This window comes from Acomys minous (genome assembly GCF_964271855.1).
Source record: "Acomys minous genome assembly, chromosome: 6".
NCBI classification, from domain to species: Eukaryota; Metazoa; Chordata; class Mammalia; order Rodentia; family Muridae; genus Acomys; species Acomys minous.
Window position 1 is genome coordinate 66,426,514 of NC_140487.1, and position 22,866 is coordinate 66,449,379.

At 42.8% G+C, this 22,866-nt stretch overlaps 2 pseudogenes and 2 gene segments (V, D, J or C); 2 read left to right on the top strand and 2 right to left on the bottom strand.

Annotated features, from left to right (window-relative positions):
- Positions 1-1,366: 1,366 nt before the first annotated feature.
- LOC311600765 (T cell receptor beta variable 13-like) lies at positions 1,367-4,750 on the bottom strand. The segment is given in 3 exons: positions 4,570-4,750; positions 4,168-4,472; positions 1,367-2,104 (listed from the first exon to the last, which is right to left on the bottom strand).
- Positions 4,751-5,415: 665 nt separating this feature from the next.
- On the top strand, positions 5,416-7,662 carry LOC311600493 (peroxisomal membrane protein PMP34-like; annotated as a pseudogene). Its single transcript has 3 exons — positions 5,416-5,865; positions 6,810-7,189; positions 7,572-7,662. The product of its transcript is annotated as a peroxisomal membrane protein PMP34-like (transcript).
- A 5,046-nt stretch (positions 7,663-12,708) lies between these two features.
- Positions 12,709-15,513, bottom strand: LOC311600495 (T cell receptor beta variable 5-8-like). The segment is given in 3 exons: positions 15,407-15,513; positions 15,005-15,309; positions 12,709-12,997 (listed from the first exon to the last, which is right to left on the bottom strand).
- Positions 15,514-16,256: 743 nt separating this feature from the next.
- Positions 16,257-18,538, top strand: LOC311600494 (peroxisomal membrane protein PMP34-like; annotated as a pseudogene). Its single transcript has 3 exons — positions 16,257-16,706; positions 17,651-18,022; positions 18,440-18,538. The product of its transcript is annotated as a peroxisomal membrane protein PMP34-like (transcript).
- The last annotated feature ends 4,328 nt before the right edge of the window (positions 18,539-22,866 follow it).

Sequence of the window (22,866 nt, forward strand, 5' to 3'; positions counted from 1 at the left end):
AATATTAGAAAGAGCATTGAGCGATGGAAACAACTTCTGAGAGCAAGACTGCTTAGGAGGATTTAGGTCACAAGAGTCATGCAGATAGAAGATCTGTCTGTCTGTCTGTCTGTCTGTCTGTCTGTCTGTCTGTCTATCAGATCTTTTCCTTTCCTTTTCTTTATTCTTCTATTCCTTCTGCATGTCATGAGCTGGGCAGCTCACTTCTGCCATATTATTCCTCCCAGTCTGTTCGGCCACACCACAGGCCTAAAATCAACAGGTTCATAGTATCACACACCAAACCTCTGAAACACTGAGACAAAAATTAAAATATACCTCTTCCTTTGCTGCCTCAGCCCTATCATGATGTCACAAAGATGATCATTACCAAAGTCTCCAAATTCGATGCAGACTCAGTGTTATTACCATTCTGTAAATTGCAGTGTGGTGTGAGCAGGTTCCTACAGGTGTCTACCCAGTTACCACCTACTGATACTAGCTACAGGCACATTATAACATGCCTGTTATAATATGTTATAATATGAAGTATTTGTAAGTTCATTACAATATAGAAAAAGAATGATATGTTTAGAAATCTTGCATGGGAATTGATCCAACCCTTTTTTTTTCTGGCAATTAAAGACAACTGAAGAGAAGAACTACCAATCTTTCCTAGGATGAATCCCCTACATGATTATCTAACTATAAGCAGGCTGCCCTAAAAGTATACTTACAAGAGACACTAAAAAGACCAGCAGGGTGCATTTATTTACTTATTTAACACACACACACAAAAAAAACCCAAACCATAACTAATAATAATTTTAAAATAATAAGCCATACATATGAAATACAGGAGAAGTGTGGGAGGGGTTAGAGGAAGAAGTGAACGAGGAAATGTTATTAAATGAAAATCTTAAAGGGTAAAAGAAAAATAATCCAAACTGAAATATATTTTCACTGGGAGAAGAGATATAGAAACAAGAGGGAAAGGTACTCGTTTAATGCAAAAAAAAAAAAAATCCAACAAAAAAAATCTCCAGAATTAAAAATAGCACAACACATATGAGGTAATAATTGGACGTAGATAAGGTGAGATTGAAAGAAAAGAATCAGGGGTGCTCCTTAAAGGCTGGAGATTCCAATGAATGAAGAAAATTGAGATGGAGCCTAATAAAGAGGCTACTGACATACCGAGGAAACACAGGCCGGAAAAGGGTAATATAAGTGACTCTTTCAGATAGTAAAATGGTGATGGAAACTATGGCTGTGAGGTCATCAGAGGCATAAGCAGTAACTTCAATTAAAGATTCATAATTAGCCAGGCATGGTGGCCCAAGCCATTAAATCCACCACTCTAGAGGCAGAGGCAGAGGCAGGCAGATCTCAGTGACTTCCGGACAGCCTGATCTACAGTGCTAGTTCAAGGACAGGCAGAATTGTTGTAAAGAGAAACTCTGTCTTTAAAAAATGATTCACTTTCCTCTCTGAAGCAAAAACAACTGAAACAGATAAGAGAAGCAATCATAAAAAGGTGTTGGAGTGGCCTTCGGTCAGCTAGCAACTCAGGCTGTGGGGTTCCTAGAGTGCCAGAGCTGAGGGACTCTTACAGAAACAGGAACTTCCTGGGGCACACAGGCTAAGCAGAGAGACGCATTCTTGAAAAGATGTTAAAAGTGGCCTGCAGTTAGGCTGAGACCCAATCAGGTTCCTAATTTGTCAGAGCTGAGTGACTCTTACAGAGACAGGGACTTCCTGGGGGCACCCAGGCAACACATGTTCCTAATTTCCTTTATGTGCTGAGGGCAGGCAGCCACACATCACTGTGCATCACTGCTAGCACAGAAGTAAACAGATGTCTGAGAGAGGGAAGCCAACTCCAGAATGAGCATGAAGTTCTCTTGGCTTGGTCTGGAGGCCTTGTACCCATCTGGAACATCTCCTTTCTTAGTTTGGCCAGCACCATATGAGTAATGGATCAGCCTCAGTCCATGCCCCATGTCCTGTCGGTACCAGTACATGTAGTTGTAGTCATAAGTCTGGTGACAGCTCAATGTCACATTTGCTCCTGCTACTGTCACTTTGTTTCTTGGGCTTTGGGTGACTGCAGCTTCCATGTCTTCTGTAATAGAGAAAGACAGAGCATAATAATGTCATGTTAGCAAAAAGCCTTGGGAATTGTGGGGAGGAAAGCACATCTGTGGGCTGGCCAGCACTCACTTGCACACAGGAGACTCAGGACCACAAAGAAGAGCCTGGACGACATCTCAGGACCAAGGCAAGCTCTCATGTGTTCCAGCTCTGTTTGGGAAACTGGAGCTGGGGCTTTCAGTGCCTTAGTGATGTCACTGTCTCCACCAAATGATCAAGCTGAGCAGTTCACACGCCACACCCCTTCCCTACAGAAGCAAGTCTACTACCAACTATAATCTCATACCTGGAGTATACAACAATATTTGTATTTATATACAGTACAAATTAAGAGAATATCAGAAAGAACTTATGGCTTGTTTTGTATTTACACTTGCTTGTACTCTTTCTCTGATTCTAGTCAACATATTAATTAGGCTTATTTTATTCATAATAAGATACAACTCCTTATTTTATATAGCTTTAATTTTTACTATTTCTGTTGTCTCATCTGCATCTTCACAACATGCTGTGTTCTGTGAGGTTTCTACTAATTCTTCACTTTGCCTAAGTGGTATTTTAAAAAAAACTTTCAGTGACATCTAGGGATAAAAGAATGGCTTGACCATCAGAGAGGTTATAAAGCACCAAGGATCAGGCCGTTACAATTTGATCAGCTATTAAAAGATGTCTCCAATCTCTGCAGGGGCACAACCACTCCATTCCAGGCTCAGTCCTCATCATGTCCTCATTAATAAAAATGTGTCTCAGGTGAGGCTGTGGATGGTGGGACTGAGCCTTTGTCACTGTCTTCTCTTTCAAAAGGAAACCCCCGAGAACAATGAATGTGAGCTCTTTGCCTACGAATGTGCAGGTCTGGTGCCTCCAGAGTACCAGGGGAATTGCATCGAAATCATTCAAAAGCTCCGGCATCACCTTTGTCATAATTTTGGCAACATGAAACATTTACCTCTACTCAAAGGCAATATAGGTTTCTTCTTATGTGAAGCATGTCCCAGTTACTCCCTGCACAGAAAATGCCTCAGTATGAAACCTCCTTGCTGTGGCCACACATCCTGGTGGAATCTTAATGGCAAATTTCTATAACCCTGCTTTATGAGGAAGGACTCAAAAGCAGAAGAGGGGATAAAGGCGTCAGCATAGCTCCCATATGAAGAAGCTGGGGCCAGGGTTTGGTCATCACTAAAAGGACAATTCTCCTCCATGCCCAGAGCATGGATGGTTCCTACAGACTAAGAGCCACCACAGAGGAAGCAAGCACCCATGGTTGAGTCGTCAGGCCAAGAAAGAAGCATTTTCGACTTTACACATATACAGTGGGAGTGCACAACATGAAATTTCATAGCTCTTAGAATCACTTCCAAAATAATGTGTCATCTACCAATAAAGACAGTATTCTGAATGATACTCTGATTTCACTGGAGAGAGAACCATTGCATAAATACTTCCTTTTTATCCCCTTTCAATTGATTGTTTAATTGCTGAGTAGTAAATTTTCTTTAGGTAAAAAGTAAACCGCATCTAGAAACTTACAAAGCAAGCTATATCTGCCTTAATATTATAAATCTATAACCTATCATGTGTACCCTAAGATCAGCTGGTTTTACAACATAAGAAATGACATTGCTACATTTTTTTTACCCAAATTGGGGGGCACCAAGGAAACTCAGAACTATGAAGGCAGAGAGATGTGGATTTCAGTTCTGATTTCTATTGAAATAATATCTAGCACTCTTCATCTACTAAAAGCATATGTTAATGTCTACATTTGTCTTAAATTACAGAGCCTAGGGCCACAACCCAGAACAGAATAGGGTTTCCTACAACTGGCTAGGAGCTGAAAGGCACTGACAGAAATGTGCAGACATCTGGAGAGCTCTGCTCCCATCTGAGTGATCTCAGATAGACAGTGGGGAATTAGTAAGGAGCTAGAAGCAGATCTGGGCCTTGGCTAGAGGTCTGTGGCATCTCCCAACCTTTCTCTAGTACATCACTGTCTGGGGCAGGAAGATTAAGGTACAGAAAGCCACTAACCCTGTAAGGCTGTGGTGAGCTGGCACAGAAGTACACAGCAGAGTCCTCCAGCTCCAAGGCGCTCATGTTCATCTCAGAATGGTAGTCACTGAACTGTTGCACTGAGAACCGCTCAGGCATGTCTCCTTTATCTCTCTCTTGTGTTTCATAGTGCTCAATGAGGAACTTCAGTTCACGCCCCAGGGGCTGTTGGTACCAGAGCACACTGTTATGTCCAGAGATGGGAATACATTTCAGGAAGGACCCTCCTCCCTTTTCTTTGATGATGTGTCTTGGAGACTGGACAACCCCAGAACTTGCTGCACCTGGGGAGGAAGGAGACAGGAGTGAGGATCTAGAGAAAGAGTAGGGCGATGCAGCAGTGAAGGAGCAGGAGCAGTCTCAGCTGCACTCAGGACTTACTTGTTCCCAGGACAAAGACAGCAACCCACCAGAGCAGGGCGGGGCCCCGGGTAGAGTCAGGGAGGACAGTGCTACACATCCTTCTCCTCAGCATGCTAGTCTCCTTGGTGAGAGAGCAGGAGTCAGCTCCTCCTTTCTCTCTCCTCCTCTCCTCTCTTTGCTGTGATGTCAGCTTGTGAGGTCAGTGCTCTTGTTGACTCCCATAGGCTCTCTGCACCCTTGGGCATACACATTCAGGCTTCCCCCTTTAGGCTCAGCCTGCTCAGTGGAAGGGAAGAAAGCTGTGCTGAGTAAATAGTGCTAGTGTGGGAAAGTCTTTTTCATGTCTTCTTTGACTTGTTTCCTTCACTCTACCTATCTCCAGGGAATGGGGGTAGATTATTGAAACTACAGTATAAGGCTACAGTTTAGGGATCCCTGTGGATATGCACAGTGAGTGTGCAACAATAACTAACCAAGTCTTTTCTGCCCTGGGCCTCCTGATCCAGCATGGGTTCTGGTTCAGCAACTAATACCTTATTGTAGGCTCCAAATCCAAGCTCTGCCTGCAATCACCTTCTAAAGAGATGCCTGCAGCTCATTTGGTGGTTTCGCAGTGCCCCCTAATGACCAGCTGTGAAGTTACCGGGCTGTGCTTTTACTGGCTTGTAGAGGCTGGAAGCATCAGTAATGGGCCAGAAAACATCTCAGAGTTTTCCATGATACCAGTTACTTACTGAAATTTCAGATTTTGCCCTTGACAGTGAGAGAGGTGAGAAGGGAACTTCATCTTTACAAAACCAAGCAATCAGGAGACGTTCCTTTCACGAGTCCACTCTGTGGCATTTAAGTGAAAAGTATAGCACCATGGCATCCGTGTTGTCATAGGGAAGCCTGGTACACTCCATGGCTGGAGCTGTGGGAAGTGTGACCGTCTTGGCCATGTTCTTTCCCTTGGATACTGCTAGGCTTCGCCTTCAGGTTGATGAGAAAAAAAAATCAAATACAAAACATGCAGTGCTCCTGGAGATAATTAAGGAAGGAAAGCCTCCTGGCACCATACCAAGGGTGGTTTCCAGTTATTTCCATTCTAGTTGCTCCAACTTTGTCTATTTCTACATGTTTAATAGCCTGAAAGCATTATGGGTCAAAGGCCAAGGTTCTTCTACAAGAAAAGATCTAGTGGTTAGATTTGTTGCTGTGGTGGTGAGTGTGCTGCTAAGGCCTTCACTCTAGGTGATAAACACCAGACTGGAGCTGCAAGGGGCAAAAGTTTGAAATGAAGACATTATACCAACAAACTACAAAGGCAAACTTGTCCAACCACTTTGGAAATCTATCTGATGCTATCTCAGAAAACTGGAAATAGGGCTTCCTCAAGACCCAGCTATTCCACTGCTTGGAATATACTCAGAAAATGCTCCACCACACAAGGACATAGGCTCAATCATGTTCATTGCAGCCTTATTCATAATAGCCAGAATCTGGAAAAAAAAACCTAAATGTCCCTCAGTGGAAGAATGGTAAAGAAATTGTGGTAAATTTACACTATGGAATGCTACTCATCTATTAAAAACAAGGAAATCCTGAAATTTGTGGACAAAAGGATGGAACCAGAAATGATCATACTGAGTGAGTTAACCCATAAGCAGAAAGACTCACATGATATATACTCACTTATAATTGGGCACTAGCCCAAGAGGCATGTCGCATGAAAGTCTTCACTTACCAGGAGATTGAGATAGTTGTGAGGACCTCCTGTTGGGACTCTAGGTGAGAGATGTACGGGAGAATGGTTAAATAGAAGGATCTAGAAGGTTCTAGAAACCTACAATAAGAACATCATGATGGGCAGATCTGGGCCAAGGGGTTCTGCTCAAATTACTGCACCAATCAAGGACAATAGATGCAGTAAACACCGAACCCCTACTCGGCTCTAGCCAATGGACAAGACATTATCCACAGTTGAGTAGAAAGCATGGACTGACTCTGGTACCCCATATTTGACCTCTTCCCTGTGGTGGGGAGGCCTGGTGGCACTCAGAGAAAGAATAAGCAGGCTACCAAGATGAGACTTGATAACCTATGACCATATAGTGGGGGAGGAGGTCCCCCTCTGTCACAGACATAGGGGAGGGGAGTAGGGTGAAAGTGGGAGGGAGGGAGGAACAGGAGGATACAATGGATGGGATAACAATCGAGATGTAATCTGAATAAATTAATTAAATAAAAAGTTTTTTTTTTTTAAAGTGGACAAAAAGACACTACATATGCATTCCACTAGATTACTTGGGATCTTGGCTCTGTGGAATGGCACCTTTCCCTCCTTGCTGCTGGATTTCAATCCTGCCATCCAATTGTTCTACAGAGGCTTAAAAGGGCAGTTTGTAAAGAAGCAGATGAAACTCTCTTGTCTGGATGTGGTCATCAGTGGAGCAATAGCCAGAGCGATTAACACCACAGTCACTGATCCCTTGCAGATGGTGCAGTCAATTTTGAGGTTGAGATCTCGTAGACTACATCCAGAAAACAGAACACAGTGGAATCTCCAGAACGTTCTCTATCTTCTTCACCAGCAAGTAAAGTGCCCTGGAATAGTGAGACTCTACAAAGGCCTGAAAGCCAAGCTGCTCTACTCTGGGCATCTATATCTATATCTATATCTATATCCCAAAACCAGAGGCTGGAGATTTTGGTGTCTTGGTATTGTTTGGCTGTTCATTGCTACACATTGAGACACTCCTAGAGAAAACGGCTCCCACAAAGGCCTCCAGGCTCCAGGTTCCAGTTGCTCCAGGTTCCAACAACAACTTTGGTATATTTGTTGGTCAGATGAAATCATGCTGACTGAGCCAGGAGAATCACTCCCAGAAACTGTATCCAGCAAGGTCTATTTCCCCTGTTCTCATAAACCTCCTTTCTCTCCTATCTAGCTAGGGTAGGTGGGTTGGAAGGGAAGAATAAGCATTTTAAAAACAACAAATAAAGTAGGTCTGGAAAAGGTAAAACCTACACCACTCCATGCTCAAGGCTGCCCTCATGTTCCTGGTGTAAGAGAAGCTGACAACTGCTACCTTCGCCATAATGGGCCTGAAGAACTCACAGGAGCACTGAGCTCCACCCACAGGACAGTGTGAAGATGAGCATGCTACACAGAGCAGAGGGGAGCTGCTCCTCTCCCTCTGACTCCACCCACACCACAGACAGTCCTGTCATTGGGTGGAAAGGCATCAAAGGCTAAATAGTGAGCAGAGGCAGCTAAGCCTGTTGCCAACTTAATTCTTATGGTGTTTGGTTGGATTTGCGGGTAGAGGTTGGACTAATGCAATAACCTGAAAGTGGAAGTTTGTGGGTGTTTATTAATTTTTCTCAAGGGGGATGGACTTTGCATCTAAAGCTTTTTCCAACTTGCCACTTGTTTTCTTCCCTTATATCTCTTCCAGACAATTCAGTAACAGCTCTCCTCAAATACTTTTATGTGTCTTAATCTTGGTAAAGAGTTCCTGACTGAAAAATAAGATCATGACTATGCCAGGAGCATGGTGTTATTTCTGTTTGACTCTTTTCATTCTGCTTAAAGAGAGTTAAGTGAACTATTTATTTTATAGTGGAAATGCAAATTATTAATCCTAAATAATTTTCTTAAAATTTGTAAATGTTGATTATTCATAAGTGTTTGACATAGGTTTTTGAAAAATACATATTTATTTTGAATTGTCTTTTATTACCAAAAAACGCCTCGATGTTGTATGTCCATTCATGCAAGCTCCAATCAGATAAGCCTCAATAAATTGTCAACACACACACACACACACACACACACACACACACACACACACTCTTGGGCACATGCATGCATGCATGTGTAATTGAACCATCACAACAACAAAACCCTGAAACCAAAGAAAATCACGACAGAATAAATCCAAAGTCGTATTAAATTACTTCATGGAGACATAAACTAGTCATAAGACGCCAGTTGCCTTTGCATGTCTCCCTCATTTCTATAACAGGGTAAGGTGTGTGCTTCAGTTAAACTGTTTGATGTCATAGTCAGCTGGTTTGTCAGAAATGGGCTGTGTTCTATCTGTTGATTTTGCTGCTAATGATGAGTCCTATTTTCTTCCTTCTTTAGAATGTGTGATCTTTTATTAGATTCCAAACTGTATATTTTATGCTTCTGGATGTCAGATACTGTGGTTTTTTTCAGTAATACTTTCATAACTTTACTCTGCAATGTTTTCATTGTCACTGAGAAACAAAAATCAGAGGAATTCTTAGCAGATAGGTGTTGCTCTTTGTAGACTTTGGTAATGTATGTGTGTGTGTATGTCTGTGTGTAACATATAGATAGACACACATTAAAATTCATAGAGAATCAGGGGTGGTGGTGCAGGTCTTTAATCTCAGCACTCGGGAGGCAGAGGCAGATGAATCACTGTGACTTCAAGGCCAGCCTGGTCTACAAAGGGAGTCCAGGACAACCAAGGCTACACAGAGCAACCCTGTCTTAAAAAACAAAACACACAAAAAAATTGATAAAGAGATTGGAAGGTAGAAAATATATAATATCTGTACAATGAAGTATTGCTAATAAGTGTAGCTCTTTTACACATTACAAGTATAAGAAATATTATGTGAGTGAAATAAATCACACAGAAAGAGAAAAAAATAATCTAAACACAGACTTACTAAAACAGACAAGATCAAGGCCCCGAGAGAAGAATAGTTACTGCTTAAAACATTCAAAGATGAAAACTTCTTGGGAAATACACAGTGATGGTGGCTCTAAAACACATAAATAGTAGCTCAATACCATGGATTATAGAGTTAAGGAAACTACTGTACGTTATGCTACTTTGGTTTCTGCTTCTTCTGAACTAAATGTGCTTGGGGGAAAGGAAGTGCAGAAAAACAATCATTCTCTCAGCTTCCCCTGGTAGACTAAGCAGAGATTCTCCCAAAGAAACCTGTGAGCCCCTCTGAGGGATTCCCACCAGCCACCAAATGATACTCTGCCTGGGAGTCCCACCAGCCACCATGTGAGCCCCTCCCTGGGAGTCCCACCAGCCACCATGTGAGCTCCTCCCTGGGAGTCCCACCAACCACCATGTGAGCCCATCCCTGGGAGTCCCACCAGCCACCATGTGAGCTCCTCCCTGGGAGTCCCACCAGCCACCATGTGAGCCCCTCCCTGGGAGTCCCACCAGGCACCATGTGAGCTCCTCCCTAGGAGTCTCATCAACTAGGACTGATTAATTGTATCATAAAAAGAGACACAAGAAACTCATAGATAGACTACTCCAAGTCCAGCACTCAATCTCCTAATGACGTTCATAGTTTTCTCCCAGACAATTTATTCTTCCCCAACTTGCCTTCATCATCTTACACCTCAACTTATGGAGAGGGGATAGAAGTTTCTAGGTATAATCGTCTCTTGGAGTGTTTTCTGCTGTGCTGTAATTTTCCTCTGTGGTGTAACACAGTTTCTGTAGCCCACAGCTCCATGCGCATCCTGTATTGTGATCCTTTAGAAAATGCTCCTGTTTAAGTTTGACCTCAAGGCTCATCACTTTGGCTGCTCATGCTTTGTTTCTAAGTAAATGTGAAAACCATCAATGTTTTCTGGTTATTACTATTTACTCTTCCATGGCTTGATAACCTAGGTGGAGTATTTCTGTGTTTATTAGGTCATCTTATTTATTAATAAAAACTAATAGAGTCTAAATTGAAGACTTCCTCTGGCCCCTCCTCTTGGAGATTAGAGAACACTGTGGAAGAAGGGAAGGAACACTGTAGGACTCAGAGATGGTTGAGGACACCAGGAGAACATAGCTCACCAAGTCATTTAATCAGGGTGCACATGGGCTCACAGAAGCTGAGAGGAAAGCACAGGGCCCACAAGAATCTGTACCAGGTCCTCTGTGTGTATGCTATGTTGGCTTGGTGGGTTTGTGGGACTCCCAACACTGGGAGAACATGGATCTCTGATGATTTTGCCTGCTCTTGAGTCTCTTTTCCTCCTGGTGGGTTGCCTTTTCCCGCCTCTATATGAAGACTTTTGCCTGTTTTATTGCTTTTAATTCTTCTTTCATATAATACATCTTGACCACAGCTTCCCCTTCATCCACTCCTTCTTGTTTTGTCCTGTTTAGCTGTGGTTTCTTGAACTTGAGATCTTTTCTGAAGAGAAAGCAGAGGAGGAGTAGATATGGGGAACAGGGGAGCTGGGAGGAGATGGGAGAAGTGAAGAGAAATAAAACTGAGGTTAGGCAAGGCTTGCTGCATTACAAAGCAAAATAGTGCTTACGTGATTTAGGTGAGAAGTATTTCCCGAAGAGTCACACATCACAAGCTTAGTTGTCTTCACTGTGTTCAGAAGAAAAACTTGAGAAATATTAGATCATGAAGGTTTTGGTATCACTAATGGCTAATCAATTAACAGCTTGATATTAGAAAGGGTGGTGGAAACAACTTTTGAGAGTAGGGTCTTCTAGGAGGATTTAGGCCAGTAGAATCATGCAGCTCACCTCTGCCGAATCCAGTCTGTTCTGCCACACCACAAGCCCCAAAACAACAGGTCCATATGATCATAAAGCAAAACCTTTGAAAGACTGAGCCAAAATCCAAAATATACCTTCTTCCTTTATTTTCCCAGAACTGTCAAGATCCCAGAATGGTGACTATAACGTGCATCTCCAAAAACCATGCTGCCTCTGTTCTGTCGCACATTTTACAATATGCATTGTGGCAGGAGAGCCTTCTGCAGGCATCTACCCAACTAGCAGTGACTGAAACCAAAATACGTACACATTATGATAAAAAACTAATGATACTTACATGTGAAAATTCATCAAGACATGGAAAAAGAATAATATTTCTTGGTAACCTGCTATCCTTCCTCTGAGTGCCACCAGGTCTCCCCCTCCAGGGGACATGGTCAAATATGAGGCAACAGAGTACGTGTGAAAGTCAGACCCCACTCTCCACTCAACAGTCATAGGGGAGGGGAGTAAGGGGAAAATGGGAAGGAGGGAGGAATGGGAGGATACAAGGGATGGGATAACCATTGAGATGTAACAAAAATAAATTAATAAAAAAAGTATTAGAATAAAAAATTTTTTTCTTAGGGCAATTTAAGACTACTGAGAGGAGAACTAGGCTTCCCCAGATGAATCCCCTTCTAGTCACAGGTGGGCAGTCCTAAAAGTTTATTTACAAGTAAAACTAAACAGATTCAGTATACTGCATTTATTTACGTCTTCATCTCACACACACACACACACACACACACACACACACACACACACACACACACACCGAAAATAAGGATAATTAAAGAATGAGAGCCATGAACTTGAAGTGGGAGAGAAGCACATGATGGACTAGAGGGAGAAGGGAGCGAGGCCGGCTTTTCACTGCAGGGAGGCTGAGGGGTCAGATCTGAGGGAGGGCGGAGGTGGGTGGGATGGAGTGGGAAGCGGATGTGGGCAGGGTAGAAAACGGACACCACTCCGGGGAAACTGCATAGGAGTGTCATAGATTAGATAAGAATGAAAAACAAAATCTTAAGAAGGCAAAGGAAAAGTAATCCTCCATGAAATATATTTTCATGCAGAGAAGAGACACCAGTACAAGGGGAAAGGTGTGTTTTTGTTACAGATAAATGTCCTGAGGGGGGAAAAATGTCTCCAGAACTGGAAACAGCAGAACATTTATGAGGAAATAACTGAATGTAAATAAACTTAACTAAAGAGTAAAGAACACAGGGAAATGACAAAAGACATTAGACATTATGGGCTGCTGACTTGTAGAGGAAACAGCCAGAAAAGAGATCATATAGTGACTGAGTCCGATAGAAAAGTGGTTAAAGAATTCACTGAAGGCCACAAGTAGGGACATGGTAGCTATGCGATCATTAAAGGAGTCATTGTGAATTTCAACTAAAGATTCATTTTCCTTTCTGAAATCCGAAAAAGGTGCATCCTTGAAAAGATGTTAAAAGTGGCCAGAAGTCAGGCTGAGACCCAATCAGGTTACTAATTTGTCAGAGATGAGTGACTCTTACAGAGACAGGGACTTCCTGGGGCACACAGATAACACATGTTCCTAATTTCCTTTATGTGCTGAGGGCAGGCGGCCACACATCACTGTGCATCACTGCTAGCACAGAAGTATGCAGCTGTCTGAGGAGGGGAAGCCAACTCCAGAATGAGCATGAAGTTCTCTTGGCTTGGTCTGGAGGTCTTGTACCCATCTGGAACATCTCCTTTCTCAGTTTTGCCAGCACCATATGAGTAATGGATCAGCCTCAGTCCATGCCCCATGTCCTGTCTGTACCAGTACATGTAGTCATGGTTATCAGTCTGGTGACAGTTCAATGTCACATTTGCTCCTGTTACTGTCACCTTGTTCCTTGGGCTTTGGGTGACTGCAGTTTCCATGTCTTCTGTAACAGAGAAAGACAGAGTGTGACAATGTCATCTTAGCAAAAAGCCTTGGGAATTGTGAGGAGGGAAGCGCACCTGTGGGCTGGCCAGCACTCACTTGCACACAGAAGACTCAGGACCAGAAAGAAGAGCCTGGAGGACATCTCAGGACCAAGGCAAGCTCTCATGTGTTCCAGCTCTGTTTGGGAAACTAGAGCTGGGGATTTCAGTGTCTTAGTGATGTCACTGTCTCCAACAAATGATCGAGCTGTGTAGTTCACACACCACACCCCTTTCCTAGAGAAGCAAGCCTACTATCAATTATAATCTCATAGTTGGAGAATACAACAATACTGTACTTAATATACAGTAATGAGGAACTCAGGTGGGAAAGGATATATTCCTTTTCTGATTTTCTTGTCAATCATTATTTTATTTATTTCCTACTATGACTCTACTACCTATTTTGCATTGTTTTAATTTTTACTATTTCTGTAGTCTTAGTTGCTCCATTACAATATGCTGTATCCTATAAGGTTTCTCTTAATTCCTTTCTTTCTCTAAATACTTGAAGACAAACCTTTAGTGCTATCTGTGGCTACAAAGATCACTTGCCACCGAGAAGGCTTTAAAAACACCAAAGCTGAGGTCATTACTGTTTGAACAACTGTTCTAAGATCTCTCTTATCCATTCAGGGCAGCAGGCTCTAACATCTAGGCTCATCCCTCAGTGTGCTCTTATTAATTGGAATTCTCTACTTACTTCAGGAGTCTGTGGATGGTGAACCTAAATTACTGTCTCCGTCTGCCAAGAGGAAACCCTCTTCAGCAATCTGAGAGAGTTATTTGCCAAGTAATATTCAGGTCTGGTACCCCTAGGGTTCCAACAAATTGTACCCAACTCATTCAAAATCTTCTATATCACCTTTGACATAATTTGCTGACAAGAAACACCTCTACACAATGGCACTACAGATTCCTTCCTAAGTAAAGAGCATCCCAGGTACTTCCTTAGCAGATACTATCTCACATAAAGTATCCATTCTGTGGCCATATATCCTGCTAGGATCTTCATGGAAACTTTCTATAACCCTGGCTGGTAAAGGACTCAAAAGCAGAAGCATAGATAAAGGAGTCAGCAGAGCTCCCCTATGAAGAAGCTGGAGACAGGGTCTAGAAGTTCCAGAAAGAACACTCTCCTCCATTCCCAAAGCATGTCAGGTCCTCAGTGACCAAGAGACACCAACAAAGGAGGCCATTACCCATGATTGAGTCAGGCCAAGAAAGAAGCACTTTCTATTTTAGACTTAGATGTGGGAGTGGGCAACATGGCATTTCAAAGCTCTTACATGGCTTCCAAAAATGAGGGAGCATCTACAAGGAATGAACGTCTTCTGAACAAGGTTCTTCTGTAATTCACTCCTGTGTACTTCCTTTCGGTTGATTGTTTAATTGTTGAGTAGCAAATTTTCATTTGCTGGAAATGTAAACCTTACCTTGAAACTTACAAGGGAAGCTACATAAGCCTTAACTTCTACACGCTGTCAGTACCCTCACGCACTCAAATATCAGTTGATTCCATAACACAGAAACTGAGTTGCCATATTTTTTTTTTTACCAAAATTGGAGAAACTCAAGGACACTCAGAACTTTGAAGGCAGAGAGATGTGGGTTTCAGTTCTGATTTCTATTGAAATGATGTGTAGAATTCTTCACCTACTAAATACATATATTAATGTCCATACTTGTCTTAAATCATAGAGCCTAGGGCCACAACACAGAAGAGAACAGGATTTCCTACAACTGCCGAGGAGCTGAAAGGTAGTGGAACAAATGTGCAGACATCTGGAGAGCTCAGGTCCCATCAGTGTTTAGGACTATCTGGGTGAACTCGGATAGACAGTGGGGAATTAGTAAAGAGGTAGAAGCATATCTGAGCCTTAGCTAGGGGTCTGTGGCATCTCCCAACCTCTCTCTAGCACATCACCATCTGCGACAGGAAGATTAAGGTACAGAAAGCCACTAACCCTGTAAGGCTGTGGTGAGCTGGCACAGAAGTACACAGCAGAGTCCTCCAGCTCCAAGGCGCTCATGTTCATCTCAGAATGGTAGTCACTGAACTGTTGCACTGAGAACCGCTCGGGCATGTCTCCTTTATCTCTCTCTTGTGTTTCATAGTGCCCAATGAGGAACTTCAGTTCACGCCCCAGGGTCTGTTGGTACCAGAGCACACTGTTATGTCCAGAGATGGGAATACATTTCAGGAAGGACCCTCCTCCCTTTTCTTTGATGATGTGTCTTGGAGACTGGACAACCCCAGAACTTGCTGCACCTGGGGAGGAAGGAGACAGGAGTGAGGATCTAGAGAAAGAGTAGGGCGATGCAGCAGTGAAGGAGCAGGAGCAGTCCCAGCTGCACTCAGGACTTACTTGTTCCCAGGACAAAGACAGCAACCCACCAGAGCAGGGTGGGGCCGCGGGTAGAGTCAGGGAGGACAGTGCTACACATCCTTCTCCTCAGCATGCTAGTCTCCTTGGTGAGAGAGCAGGAGTCAGCTCCTCCTTTCTCTCTCCTCCTCTCCTCTCTTTGTTGTGATGTCAGCTTGTGAGGTCAGTGCTCTTGTTGACTCCCATAGGCTCTCTGCACCCTTGGGCATACACAGCTATTCAGGCTTCCCCCTTTAGGCTCAGCCTGCTCAGTGGAAGGGAAGATGGCTGTGCTGAGTAAATAGTGCTAGTGTGGGAAAGTCTTTTTCATGTCTTCTTTGACTTGTTTCCTTCACTCTACCTATCTCCAGGGAATGGGGGTAGATTATTGAAACTACAGTATAAGGCTACAGTTTAGGGATCCCTGTGGATATGCACAGGGAGTGTGCAACAATAACTAACCAAGTCTTTTCTGCCCTGGGCCTCCTGATCCAGCATGGGTTCTGGTTCAGCAACTAATACCTTATTGTAGGCTCCAAATCCAAGCTCTGCCTGCAATCACCTTCTAAAGAGATGCCTGCAGCTCATTTGGTGGTTTCGCAGTGCCCCCTAATGACCAGCTGTGAAGTTACCGGGCTGTGCTTTTACTGGCTTGTAGAGGCTGGAAGCATCAGTAATGGGCCAGAAAACATCTCAGAGTTTTCCATGATACCAGTTACTTACTGAAATTTCAGATTTTGCCCTTGACAGTGAGAGAGGTGAGAAGGGAACTTCATCTTTACAAAACCAAGCAATCAGGAGACGCTCCTTTCACGAGTCCACTCTGTGGCATCTAAGTGAAAAGTATAGCACCATGGCATCCGTGTTGTCATAGGGAAGCCTGGTACACTCCATGGCTGGAGCTGTGGGAAGTGTGACCGTCTTGGCCATGTTCTTTCCCTTGGATACTGCTAAGCTTTGCCTTCAGGTTGATGAGAAAAAAAAATCAAATACAAAACATGCAGTGCTCCTGGAGATAATTAAGGAAGGAAAGCCTCCTGGCACCATACCAAGGGTGGTTTCCAGTTATTTCCATTCTAGTTGCTCCAACTTTGTCTATTTCTACATGTTTAATAGCCTGAAAGCAGTATAGGTCAAAAGCCAAGGTTCTTCTACAAGAAAAGATCTAGTGGTTAGATTTGTTGCTGTGGTGGTGAGTGTGCTGCTAAGGCCTTCACTCTAGGTGATAAACACCAGACTGGAGCTGCAAGGGGCGAAAGTTTGAAATGAAGACATTATACCAACAAACTACAAAGGCAAACTTGTCCAACCACTTTGGAAATCTATCTGATGCTATCTCAGAAAACTGGAAATAGGGCTTCCTCAAGACTCAGCTATTCCACTGCTTGGAATATACTCAGAAAATGCTCCACCACACAAGGACATAGGCTTAATCATGTTCATTGCAGCCTTATTCATAATAGCCAGAATCTGGAAAAAAAAACCCTAAATGTCCCTCAGTGGAAGAATGGTAAAGAAATTGTGGTAAATTTACACTATGGAATGCTACTCATCTATTAAAAACAAGGAAATCCTGAAATTTGTGGACAAAAGGATGGAACCAGAAATGATCATACTGAGTGAGTTAACCCATAAGCAAAAAGACTCACATGATATATACTCACTTATAATTGGGCACTAGCCCAAGAGGCATGTCGCATGAAAGTCTTCACTTACCAGGAGATTGAGATAGTTGTGAGGACCTCCTGTTGGGACTCTAGGTGAGAGATGTACAGGAGAATGGTTAAATAGAAGGATCTAGAAGGTTCTAGAAACCTACAATAAGAACATCATGATGGGCAGATCTGGGCCAAGGGGTTCTGCTCAAATTACTGCACCAATCAAGGACAATAGATGCAGTAAACACCGAACCCCTACTCGGCTCTAGCCAATGGACAAGACATTATCCACAGTCGAGTAGAAAGCATGGACTGACTCTGGTACCCCATATTTGACCTCTTCCCTGTGGTGGGAAGGCCTGGTGGCACTCAGAGAAAGAATAAGCAGGCTACCAAGATGAGACTTGATAACCTATGACCATATAGTGGGGGAGGAGGTCCCCCTCTGTCACAGATATAGGGGAGGGGAGTAGGGTGAAAGTGGGAGGGAGGGAGGAACAGGAGGATACAAGGGATGGGATAACAATCGAGATGTAATCTGAATAAATTAATTAAATAAAAAGTATTTTTTTAAAAAGTGGACAAAAAGACACTACATATGCATTCCACTAGATTACTTGGGATCTTGGCTCTGTGGAATGGCACCTTTCCCTCCTTGCTGCTGGATTTCAATCCTGCCATCCAATTGTTCTACAGAGGCTTAAAAGGGCAGTTTGTAAAGAAGCAGATGAAACTCTCTTGTCTGGATGTGGTCATCAGTGGAGCAATAGCCAGAGCGATTAACACCACAGTCACTGATCCCTTGCAGATGGTGCAGTCAATTTTGAGGTTGAGATCTCGTAGACTACATCCAGAAAACAGAACACAGTGGAGTCTCCAGAACGTTCTCTATCTTCTTCACCAGCAAGTAAAGTGCCCTGGAATAGTGAGACTATACAAAGGCCTGAAAGCCAAGCTGCTCTACTCTGGGCATCTATATCTATATCTATATCTATATCTATATCTATATCTATATCTATATCTATATCTATATCCCAAAACCAGAGGCTGGAGATTTTGGTGTCTTGGTATTGTTTGGCTGTTCATTGCTCCACATTGAGACACTCCTAGAGAAAACGGCTCCCACAAAGGCCTCCAGGCTCCAGGTTCCAGTTGCTCCAGGTTCCAACAACAACTTTGGTATATTTGTTGGTCAGATGAAATCATGCTGACTGTGCCAGGAGAATCACTCCCAGAAACTGTATCCAGCAAGGTCTATTTCCCCTGTTCTCATAAACCTCCTTTCTCTCCTATCTAGCTAGGGTAGGTGGGCTGGAAGGGAAGAATAAGCATTTTAAAACAACAAATAAAGTAGGTCTGGAAAAGGTAAAACCTACACCACTCCATGCTCAAGGCTGCCCTCATGTTCCTGGTGTAAGAGAAGCTGACAGCTGCTACCTTCACCATAATGGGCCTGAAGAACTCACAGGAGCACTGAGCTCCACCACAGGACAGTGTGAAGATGAGCATACTACACAGAGCAGAGGGGAGCTGCTCCTCTCCCTCTGACTCCACCCACACCACAGACATTCCTGTCATTGGGTGGAAAGGCATCAAAGGCTAAATAGTGAGCAGAGGCAGCTAAGCCTGTTGGCAACTTAATTCTTATGGTGTTTGGTTGGATTTGTGGGTAGAGGTTGGACTAATGCAATAACCTGAAAGTGGAAGTTTGTGGGTGTTTATTAATTTTTCTCGAGGGGGATGGACTTTGCATCTAAAGCTTTTTCCAACTTGCCACTTGTTTTCTTCCCTTATATCTCTTCCAGACAATTCAGTAACAGCTCTCCTCAAATACTTTTATGTGTCTTAATCTTGGTAAAGAGTTCCTGACTGAAAAATAAGATCATGACTATGCCAGGAGCGCGGTGTTATTTCTGTTTGACTCTTTTCATTCTGCTTAAAGAGAGTTAAGTGAACTATTTATTTTATAGTGGAAATGCAAATTATTAATCCTAAATAATTTTCTTAAAATTTGTAAATGTTGATTATTCATAAGTGTTTGACATAGGTTTTTGAAAAATACATATTTATTTTGAATTGTCTTTTATTACCAAAAAACGCCTTGATGTTGTATGTCCATTCATGCAAGCTCCAATCAGATAAGCCTCAATAAATTGTCAACACACACACACACACACACACACACACACACACACACACTCTTGGGCACATGCATGCATGCATGTGTAATTGAACCATCACAACAACAAAACCCTGAAACCAAAGAAAATCACGACAGAATAAATCCAAAGTCGTATTAAATTACTTCATGGAGATATAAACTAGTCATAAGACACCAGTTGCCTTTGCATGTCTCCCTCATTTCTATAACAGGGTAAGGTGTGTGTTTCAGTTAAACTGTTTGATGTCATAGTCAGCTGGTTTGTCAGAAATGGGCTGTGTTCTATCTGTTGATTTTGCTGCTAATGATGAGTCCTATTTTCTTCCTTCTTTAGAATGTGTGATCTTTTATTAGATTCCAAACTGTATATTTTATGCTTCTGGATGTCAGATACTGTGTTTTTTTTTCAGTAATACTTTCATAACTTTACTCTGCAATGTTTTCATTGTCACTGAGAAACAAAAATCAGAGGAATTCTTAGCAGATAGGTGTTGCTCTTTGTAGACTTTGGTAATGTATGTGTGTGTGTATGTCTGTGTGTAACATATAGATAGACACACATTAAAATTCATAGAGAATCAGGGGTGGTGGTGCAGGTCTTTAATCTCATCACTCTGGAGGCAGAGGCAGGTGAATCACCATGACTTCAAGGCCAGCCTGGTCTACAAAGGGAGTCCAGGACAACAAAGGCTACACAGAACAACCCTGTCTTAAAAAACAAAACACACAAAAAAATTGATAAAGAGATTGGAAGGTAGAAAATATATAGTATCTGTACAATGAAGTATTACTAATAAGTGTAGCTCTTTTACACACTACAAGTATAAGAAATATTATGTGAGTGAAATAAATCACACAGAATGAGAAAAAAATAACTCTAAACACAGACTTACTAAAACAGACAAGATCAAGGCCCCGAGAGAAGTATAGTTACTGCTTAAAACATTCAAAGATGAAAACTTCTTGGGAAATACACAGTGATGGTGGCTCTAAAACACATAAATAGTAGCTCAATACCATGGATTATAGAGTTAAGGAAACTACTGTACGTTATGCTACTTTGGTTTCTGCTTCTTCTGAACTAAATGTGCTTGGGGGAAAGGAAGTGCAGAAAAACAATCATTCTCTCAGCTTCCCCTGGTAGACTAAGCAGAGATTCTCCCAAAGAAACCTGTGAGCCCCTCCGAGGGATTCCCACCAGCCACCAAATGATACTCTGCCTGGGAGTCCCACCAGCCACCATGTGAGCCCCTCCCTGGGAGTCCCACCAGCCACCATGTGAGCCCCTCCCTGGGAGTCCCACCAGCCACCATGTGAGCCCCTCCCTGGGAGTCCCACCAGTCACCATGTGAGCCCCTCCCTGGGAGTCTCATCAACTAGGATTGATTAATTGTATCATAGGAAGAGACACAAGAAACTCATAGATAGACTACTCCAAGTCCAGCACTCAAACTCCTAATGACATTCATAGTTTTCTCCCAGACAATTTATTCTTCCCCAACTTGCCTTCATCATCTTACACCTCAACCTATGGAGAGGGAATAGAAGTTTCTAGGTATAAGCGTCTCTTGGAGTGTTTTCTGCTGTGCTGTGATTTTCCTCTGTGGTGTAACACAGTTCCTGTAGCCCACAGCTCCATGCACATCCTGTATCGTGATCCTTTAGAAAATGCTCCTGTTTAAGTTTGACCTCAAGGCTCATCACTTCGGCTGCTCATGCTTTGTTTCTAAGTAAATGTGAAAACCATCAATGTTTTCTGGTTATTACTATTTACTCTTCCATGGCTTGACAACCTAGGTGGAGTATTTCTGTGTTTATTAGGTCATCTTATTTATTAATAAAAACTAATAGAGTCTAAATTGAAGACTTCCTCTGGCCCCTCTTCTTGGAGATTAGAGAACACTGTGGAAGAAGGGAAGGAACACTGTAGGACTCAGAGATGGTTGAGGACACCAGGAGAACATAGCTCACCAAGTCATTTGATCTGGGTGCACATGGGCTCACAGAAGCTGAGAGGAAAGCACAGGGCCCACAAGAATCTGTACCAGGTCCTCTGTGTGTATGCTATGTTGGCTTGGTGGGTTTGTGGGACTCCCAACACTGGGAGAACATGGATCTCTGATGATTTTGCCTGCTCTTGAGTCTCTTTTCCTCCTGGTGAGTTGCCTTTTCCCACCTCTATATGAAGACTTTTGCCTGTTTTACTGCTTTTAATTCTTCTTTCATATAATACATCTTTACCACAGCTTCCCCTTCATCCACTCCTTCTTGTTTTGTCCTGTTTAGCTGTGGTTTCTTGAACTTGAGATCTTTTCTGAAGAGAAAGCAGAGGAGGAGTAGATATGGGGAACAGGGGAGCTGGGAGGAGATGGGAGAAGTGAAGAGAAATAAAACTGAGGTTAGGCAAGGCTTGCTGCATTACAAAGCAAAACAGTGCTTACTTGATTTAGGTGAGAAGTATTTCCCGAAGAGTCACACATCACAAGCTTAGTTGTCTTCACTGTGTTCAGAAGAAAAATTTGAGAAATATAAGATCATGAAGGTTTTGGTATCACTAATGGCTAATCGATTAACAGCTTGATATTAGAAAGGGTGGTGGAAACAACTTCTGAGAGTAGGGTCTTCTAGGAGGATTTAGGCCAGTAGAATCATGCAGCTCACCTCTGCTGAATCCAGTCTGTTCTGCCACACAACAAGCCCCAAAACAACAGGTCCATATGATCATAAAGCAAAACCTTTGAAAGACTGAGCCAAAATCCAAAATATACCTTCTTCCTTTATTTTCCCAGAACTGTCAAGATCCCAGAATGGTGACTATAACATGCATCTCCAAAAACCATGCTGCCTCTGTTCTGACGCACATTTTACAATATGCATTGTGGCAGGAGAGCCTTCTGCAGGCATCTACCCAACTAGCAGTAACTGAAACCAAAAATACGTACATGTTATGATAAGAAATTACTGATACTTACATGTGAAAATTCATCAAGACATGGAAAAAGAATAATATTTCTTGGTAGCCTGCTATCCTTCCTCTGAGTGCCACCAGGTCTCCCCCTCCAGGGGACATGGTCAAATATGAGGCACCAGAGTACATGTGAAAGTCAGACCCCACTCTCCACTCAACAGTCATAGGGGAGAGGAGTAAGGGGAAAATGGGAAGGAGGGAGGAATGGGAGGATACAAGGGATGGGATAACCATTGAGATGTAACAAAAATAAATTAATAAAAAAAGTATTAGAATAAAAAATTTTTTTCTTAGGGCAATTTAAGACTACTGAGAGGAGAACTAGGCTTCCCCAGATGAATCCCCTTCTAATCACAGGTGGGCAGCCCTAAAAGTTTATTTACAAGTAAAACTAAACAGATTCAGTATACTGCATTCCTTTACATCTTCATCTCTCTCTCTCTCTCTCTCTCTCTCTCTCTCTCTCTCTCTCTCTCTCTCTCTCTCTCACACACACACACACACACACACACACACACACACACACACACCGAAAATAAGAATAATTAAAGAATGAGAGCCATGAACTTGAAGTGGGAGAGAAGCACATGATGGACTAGAGGGAGAAGGGAGCGAGGCCGGCTTTTCACTGCAGGGAGGCTGAGGGGTCAGATCTGAGGGAGGGCGGAGGTGGGTG